Raw genomic sequence first — 8,504 nt, 5'->3', positions numbered from 1 at the left:
TGAGCCGAGTGCCCGCGCAGCAAGCCCAGTGTCTACGTGGTGAGCCAGTGCCCATGCAGCAAGCCAGTGCCCATGTGGTGAGCCAGTGCCCATGCAAGTGAGTCACACAGCAAGATGATGATGCAACAAAAGAGAGACAAAGGGGATAGTCTAGGCAAAGCACAGCAGAGACCAGGAACTAAGGTAGAGCAATTGACAGGGAACCTCTCTCCACATCAGAGGTCCCCAGGATCAAATCCTGGTGAATCCTAGAGGAAAAAGACTAGAAGAGAAGACAAAAAGAGAAATAAATAGAGAAGATCACACAGCAAATGGACACAGACAGCAAAAACAGTAGGTTGGGGGAGGGGGGAGGGAGAGGAGGGGGAGAGGAAGAAAAAGGTAATATAAAAATAAAATGACCTCTAATTTTTTAAAAAAGTGTTATTTCTTTTATGAAATTATGGCCATAATAGATACTACTTTGTGAAGTTGCCCTTCTCACCAAAATAAAAAGTTGTTAGTCCTGTGAATATCTCGAAAAGATTTTTTGGAAATTTGTATCATCCAAGTCTGGACTCTACTACCCTACCCTTGGCAGTCACCATCCTCTTCCTAACTCTGTGGCAGGTAGTTTTAGAAAATTCTGAGTTGGTGATCTGCAGAAGAGCTGGGGCCTAGTGTCTGCCCTGCTTCTAAGTCTCTGTGTGGCTGGTAATTTCCTTAACTGCTCTGCATCTCAGGCTCCTTCTGGGTAAATGGAGTCCAGCTGAGGTCACTAACTGTCCACCTTTCATCCTAAAGGGACACCTGAGAATGACCATGAGTATGTATATGTCTTCCTCGCCACATCCCATCCCCCCAGCATGAGTTATACACAACTTCCCTGCTTTCATTCTCCCTTGATAAAGCACATCTAAATGCTAGGGGACAACTAAGGGTATTTTAAAACTGGTTGTCAAACTTGATAGGCATCAGAATCACCTGTTGGGCTTGTTAAAGCAGAGGTTGAGGGTCCCACCTGAGAGTTTCTGCTTCAGTGGGTCTCGAGAATTTGCATTTCTACCAGTGCCCGGGTGATGCGGATGCTGCTGGTCTAGGAGTGACACTTTGAGAAGCATTGTCTGATGAGAACTTGGATCCACTCTAATTTAGTTACAAATCAGTCAGTCACAAACTGCTCTCTGATTTGTAACAAATTGCCTTCTACACTTTGGTTCAATTGCTGAATTTAGCAACCTCTCAATGGCCTTCTAGCTCTAAAATTCTATCATGTTTATGTGAGGCAAGATCATGGGCATTGAAGCCTGACTCCCTCTGCAATCACAACCTCTTTCAATTCTTTTTAGATGTCCTCTGCACCCACCTTCCACTCCACCTACCTAAAGACTCTTAACACTCAATTGCATATAAAATACAAGGGCACCTGGTGTTTGGTTTCCTGCATGAAGACAGAATGGAGGACACTTCTCCAAGTCTTATCAGTTACGATGAAAATCTTCTATTTTCCATGAGGTAATCTCTCTAAGGCGATCAAATCTGCATTCTGGCTCTTCTGAGGCTGGTTAATGAAGAGAGGGAGTAAACGCTGCGGTTTGCTGGTAAGAATACATCCAGGCACCAGACAGGATGTATTGCTCTTATTCTGAACCTCCTGGGTCATTGTAAGTCGAAATCCAGAAAGAACCCAAGAGAATTTATATTAGATAGATAGACTTTCCTAACAGTGATATATTTTCTGTGAAAATGTTTCAACCAATTGTCCTTCAGAGGCTGATTGTCCAGAGAAAAAAATAATATTTTCTGGGGGCTTTGGGAGTCTATTGCCTTTCTGGTCTGTCAGAAGCCAAGAAAGGCCATTTAGCAGCGTAGAAGTAAGAAGTTTACTGGGAAGCTGCTCCCCCTCTCCTGGTCCATTTTCTCTTAGAAGTAAGTTCTGATAGGTACATGCACAGAATGCTCTTATTCCTGCCAGGGTCTTTTACAGCATACTCACCATAACCACACATTTCTAATGAGAATTAGTTGTAAGAGGAGTCAACTCATGGTAACACATTTTTAATAATAAAAATAGCTAACGTGTCAAAATTCTCCGTGTTCCAGGCATTGTTCTAAGGACTTTCGTGGTATTAACTCATTTAATCCTTACAGCAATCTCATGAGATATGTATTATTATTAGCTCCATTTTATAGTCAAGGAAATTGAGGCACAAAGAATTGAGTAACTTGTCCAAGGTCACACCAGTCACACCAGTTGGTAAAGGATTCAAACTAACTCTGGCCCCAAAGGTGCACATTTAACCATTATACTATGCTTCCTTTTTATTTTATTTTATTTTTATTATTTTGTTTTATTTTTTAAAGGGAACAACCACCTTCTAGATAAAGTAAATCCACAATTAGAATTTGTTAAAGTTTCTACCACCTCCTTCATGGAACCTCTTGACAATCAGAACTGACATCTTTATTCCCGGTCTTCTCACACGTCTTCCTAACGTCCCATGGCAGTGCTACAGAATGGCAGGCTCACTGCATAGGGCAGGAAGCAAATCGGGAATTGCTCATTTATTCAGAGCCTGACATAATTACTGACACATTGTAGGTGTTTAATAAATGTTTGTTGATTGAATGAATTCTTCTATCATTTTTCTAAGGGACTGCTCTTTGCCAAGATTATCTAAAACTGGAAAACCAGCCTGAAGTGGCTAACATTGTCTCTCTCAAATCCACAGACAGTGATAAATTTCAGCCATCAAAGTTTTTTCCAGCATCTCTAAAACAAGTCAAAATGACTGTTTTAAGAATTGATTGCTGGGCCTTCCTGTTCATTGATCTCTATCTGTCTCTTTTTTAGCAATGTTTCACGTCTTTTCCATTTTCTTGCCCTCCTCTGGTGGAGGTGCTAATGAATGGAAAAATGTATAAAAAGAGGACAGCAGGAGGGAGAAGCACATTCCCCAAACCTGGTCATGAGGGCTTGGATAATTGAGAGGCCACCACTGTAAAAAGGTAGGACAAGCACAATCTGAACACTCTTCAGACATTGCTATCTAATGAAGACTTACAAAGTGATTTTAAAAAAGGTTTGCCCAAATTCAAAGAGTGAAATAATTATTCTGACAGTAAATTCCACAAACATGATGAGTAAAACAGAGCAAATAAGGAAAATAGGTGAAATATTGTCTCATTTTTATTAAAAAGTGACAAAAATTCCTGCTTTCATTATTATGTATAAAGTTATATATGTACATTTATATATATTTAAGATTGTTTGGATATAGATATGAAAGGATACTGTCTTAGTTTCCTATAGCTGCTATAACAAATTGCCATAAACTTGGTAGCTTAAAACATTTATTCTCTCTCAGTTCTGGAGACCATAAATGCAAAATCAGGTTCACTGGGCCTAAATTAAGGTATCAGCAGAGCTCTGTTCCCTTCAGAGACTCTAGGGGAGAATCCATTCCTTGCTGCTTCCAGAGTCTGCTGGTGTTCCTTGGCTATGGCTACATCACTGCAACCTTTGCCTCCATAGTAACATTGCCTTCTCTTCTTCTGTCTGTTTCAAATCTCCTTCTGCTGTTCTCTTATTAGGACACTTGCAATTGCATTTAGGGCCCACCTGATAATCCAAGATAATCTCCCTATCTCAATATTCTTAATTTAATCACATCTGCAAAAACATTTTTCCATGTAAGGTAACATTTACAGGTTCCAGGAATAAGGGCTTGAAATCTTAGGAGGGGGAGTCTTGGAGGGGTTTGCCATTTTTCAGCCTACAATGGATACATACTACATCATTTATGAGAGAAAGGGAAGCATGAGAGTCAGCCTTCAAGATGGGCTTCAGTGTTGCCTCCTGATGTTCACACCCTTTTGTAGATTACTTCCACACTGAATGAGAGCAGCCTGGATGACCACCATAATATGGCAGAGGTGACAGCGTGTGCATTCCAGACTAAGTCATCAAGGGTGTGGCGGCTTCTACCTTGCTCCCTTGCATTGCTTGCTCTGGAGGAAGCCGGCCACTATGTGAGGACACTCAAACAGCCCTATAGAGAGGCCCACATAGGAGGAACTGAGACGTTCCCACCAATAACCATTGCCCACTTGCCAACCATGTGCATGAGCCACGTTGGAAGCAGCTCTTGCAGCTCCAGTCAAGCTTTCAGATGACTGCTCTCTCAGAACTGTCTAACTGCCCAGCCAAGCTTCTCCTTACCCACAAAAACTATAAGACAATAAATATTTATTTTTGTTTTAAGTCATCAAGTTTTGGAATAATTTATAACACAGGTAATGATGTCAGGGAGGGAGAAGCCAAACAAGAACATAAGACTATACCGGAGAAAAAATTCTCATCTCACTTATGGATTTAAGTAAAATTATATATTAAAAAAAATAATTCCCCAGATAATATTTGGGACTTATATGATAGTAATCTCTCTGAAGAAGAAATGGATTTGAGTGGCACACAGCATTTCCCATTCCTGGAGACCGAGAGGAAAGAGAGTATAGTTTTGTTGCCATCACCCTGTATCTTCTCATTCTGGATAGTAGAATTAATATCTGTTGTTTTTGTCTATTTGGTATCCATTCTTATTTCTTCCAGTAACAGTATCCCACTTCTCCTCAAGGAAACAATCCTAATGGAGAGCATAAAGGAACAGGAGAATGAAAAAAATGAAAGAAGGGTTTGGTTTGGTGGCAGAATTGATAGAAAAAGAACAATAAAGTCACTGGATGCTCAACTGATGACTTCTCTCATCTATGTGAGTATAGCAGTTTGATATAGTTTATAAATTCCAAAAATAGATACTGGATTATGTTTGTTAACTGATCTGTCTGAAGTTTCACTTTGATTGGGCCATGTCACTAGGGTATTGAGACCCTGCCCCTTAGTGGGTGGGAACTCACAGATAAATGACATGGCAAAAGACAGAGTTGGGAGTTTTTGAGCTGGAGCCCAGGAAGTAAGCACACAGAGGAGCAAATGTGTGCCTGGAGAGAACTGAGCCCAGGGAGAGAGACAGAGCCAGTTGCCTGATAGTCTACAGCTGGCCTTACGGAAAGAGGCAAAGCCCAGAGAGCCTCTTAGTCTACAGCTGACCTTGTGGAGAAAACAGAAGAGCTGAGAATGGAGATAAATGAGCCCTGGGAAGGGAGGAACCCAGGAAGCCTGAGCCCAAGCAGACATTGGCAACCATCTTGCTCTAACACATGGCAATAGGCTTTGGGGAGGGAAGTAACTTATACTTTATGACCTGGTAACAGTAAGCTTCTTCCCCAAGTAAACACCCTTTATAAAAAGCAACCAATTTCTGGTATTTTGCATCAGACCCCTTTGACTGACTAATACAGTGAGTATATAGTTTTGTGTGTAGGATGCCACACTGATGCTCACCTAAACCTCATAAACCCTTAGAGGGAAGGAGCTAATATATTACTGTATAAATGGCTTTATTTTTTTACATTTATATACCCCCCCACACTGGTTGTTTTTTTTCGTGTGTGTGTTTTTTTTTGTGCTTGCTATCTGCTCTCTGTGTCCATTCATTTCCTCTTTGTCGTGTCATCTTTCTCCACCAGCAAGCCATCAGCTCTCTGTGATGCAGTTCAGCTTGCCTTCACCAGGAGGCCCCAGGAATAGACAGGAGCCCAATTGCTTGAGTCACATCCATTTCCCAGGAAAATCCAAATCTTACCATTGACTAACAGCTAAGTGTAGATTAATATTTACCTTTCTACAGTATAGCCAATGTAATTTTCTAATATACAGCTCACCAGATGTCCACATGCTCTCCAACATTTCCCACATCCTTTATAGTCAGTCAAAGCTATATGTGTCACTTCCATGCTGAAGCTTTTAAAAGTTGGTATGTGGGGAAGTGGATGTGGCTCAACCAGTTGGTTGCCAGCCTAATACATGGGAGGTCCTGGGCTCAGGTCTGGGTACCTCCTAAAGAAGATGCCCACACCCACCACAACAAGCTAGATACTGTACCCCACTGCAAGAAGTAGGCACCTAAATAAGCAGATACTACCCGCCAGCAGATGCTGCAGCCCATGGGGAGTGGGTGTGGCTTAGGCCATTGGGCACTCACCACCCATGTGGGAAGTCCTTGGTCTAATTCCCGGTGCCTCCTGGAGAAAGGTGAGCAAACAATAAACACACAGACAACAGAACCGTCTGGGAGAGAAGGGGCTAAATAAAAATAAATAAATAAAGTAAATAGATAAATCTTTTTTTAAAAAAGTTGGTATGTGGCTCTTCATTTTCTTTTTCCTTGATATGTTAGGGATTGACTCGTGTCCCCCACAAAAGGCATGTTCAAGTCCCAACCCCTGGTCCTATGGGTGTGAACCCATTTGTATAGAGGACCTTTGAAAATGTTTTTAGTTAAAGGGTGCCCAGACTGAGTGAGGGTGATCCTTAATCCAATATGACTGAAGTCCTTACAAGCAAAGGAAATTGGACATGGAAGGAGAAGCCACAGGGAACAACCAGAAACTGGGAGTTAAAGGAACCCGGAAGAGAAAGAATACAACACTTGCCATACACATTGCCTTGTGATGGAAAAGCCAAGGAACCGTAAAGATGGATGGTCAAATTATCAAATTTATTTGGAAGGGTAAGGGGTCTTAAACTGTGAAAAATGTCTTCAAAAAGAAGAACAAAGTTGGAGGACTCTTACTTCCTGACTTTAACTCATATTACTTAGCTACAGTGGTAAAAACAGCATGGTACTGGCATGAAGATAGACATATTGACCAATGGAATCAAGTTGAGAACTCAGAAATAGACCCTCACATCTATGGTCAAGTGATTTTTGAAAGGCTGTCAAGCCCACCTAGCTGGGTTGAACAGTCTATTCAACAAATAGTGCTGGGAGAACTGAATAGCCACATCCAAAAGAAAGAAGGAGGAACCCCCATCTCACACCATATACAAAAATTAACTCAAAAATAGATCAAGAGGGAGTGGACGTGGCTCAAGCCATTAAGTGCCTGCTTCCCATATGGGAGGTCCTGTGTTCGGTTCCCAGTGCCTCCTAAAGAACACAAACAAACAATGAGCAGATAATGAGCAGACATCAAGCAAAAATAACAAGTAGACAACAAGAAAAAACAATGAGCAGACAATGAGCAATAAGAAAACAACAACAACAACTAGTAGACAATGAGCAAAATCAAACAAGCAGGGAGTATATGTGGCTCAAACAGCTGAGTTCTCGCCTCCCACACAGGAGATTCCAGGTTGGGTTCTCAGTGTCTCCGAAAGAAAAAGTACAGAAACAAAAAGAGACAACGAGCAGACAATAAGCAAACAAATGAGGGAGCCAACTGGGTGGGGGGATTAAAAAAAATGGATCAACAACCTAAATATAAAAGCTACAGCTATAAAATCCTAGAAGAAAATATAGGGAAACAGCTTCAAGATCTTGTGGTAGGTGATAGTTTCTTAAACCTTACACCCAAAGCACAGGCAACAAAAAGAAAAATAGATAAATGGGACTGCCTCAAAATCGAAGACTGTTGTTCTTCAAAAGAGTTTGTCAAGAAAGTAAAAAAGCAGCTTACTTAATGGGGGAAAATATTTGGAAACCACGTATCCAATAAAGGTTTGATGTCCATGTTATATAAAGTGAGCATACAACTCAAAGATGAAAAGACAAGCAACCCAATTAAAAAATGGGCAAGGGAAATGGATTTGGCTCAACTGATAGAGTGTCCGCCTACCACATAGGAGGTCCAAGTTCAAACCCCGGGCCTCCTGACCCGTGTGGTGAGCTGGCCCATGTGCAGTGCTGATGCGCACAAGGAGTGCCACGCCATGCAGGGGTGTCCCTTGTGTAGGGGTGTTCCCCGCATAGAGTAGCCCCACACAGAAGGAGTGCACCCTCAAGGAGAGCTGCCCCATGCCAAAAAAGTGCAGCCTGTCCAGAAGTGGTGCAGCACACAGAAAGCTGATGCAGCAAGATGATGCAACAAAAAGCTATACAGAGTCCTGGTGCTGCTGACAAGAATGCAAGTGGACAAAGAAGAACACACAGTGAATGGACACAGAGAGCAGACAGCAGAGAGGGGAAGGGGAGAGAAATTTAAAAAAAAAATTTAATGGGCAAAAGACTTGAATAGACATTTTTCCTAATAGGAAATACAAATGGCCAAAAAACATATGAAAAAATGTTAACAACGCTAGCTATTTGGGAAATGCAGATAAAAACTACAATGAGATACCACATCACACCTTATAGAATAAAAGCCATTATTAAAAAACAACAACAAAACTACAAGTGCTGAAGAGGATGTGGAGAAATAGGAACATTCCTTCATGGCTGGTGGGAATGTAGAATGGTGCAGCCTCTGTGGAATACAGTTTGGCAGTACCTCAAGAAGCTGAATATAGAACTGCAACCCTCTGCCAATCCACACTGGACATGTATCATAATTAGAAATAAACCTTTGTTATGCTAGCCATTGGAATTTCAGGGTAAATTTGTAATCAAGCAAAATATAGCATT

The 8,504-nt window shown here is 41.4% G+C and overlaps 1 long non-coding RNA gene across 1 annotated transcript; it reads left to right on the top strand.

Annotated features, from left to right (window-relative positions):
* Positions 1 to 225: 225 nt before the first annotated feature.
* Positions 226 to 4,719, top strand: LOC131279299 (uncharacterized). The gene is made up of 4 exons (XR_009186682.1): positions 226 to 333; positions 1,329 to 1,580; positions 2,834 to 2,988; positions 4,617 to 4,719. It is a non-coding gene; the product is annotated as an uncharacterized lncRNA (long non-coding RNA).
* Positions 4,720 to 8,504: the final 3,785 nt, after the last annotated feature.

Source organism: Dasypus novemcinctus, chromosome 7 (assembly GCF_030445035.2).
Source record: "Dasypus novemcinctus isolate mDasNov1 chromosome 7, mDasNov1.1.hap2, whole genome shotgun sequence".
NCBI classification, from domain to species: domain Eukaryota; kingdom Metazoa; phylum Chordata; class Mammalia; order Cingulata; family Dasypodidae; genus Dasypus; species Dasypus novemcinctus.
This window is presented reverse-complemented; position numbering and strand designations above follow the sequence as displayed.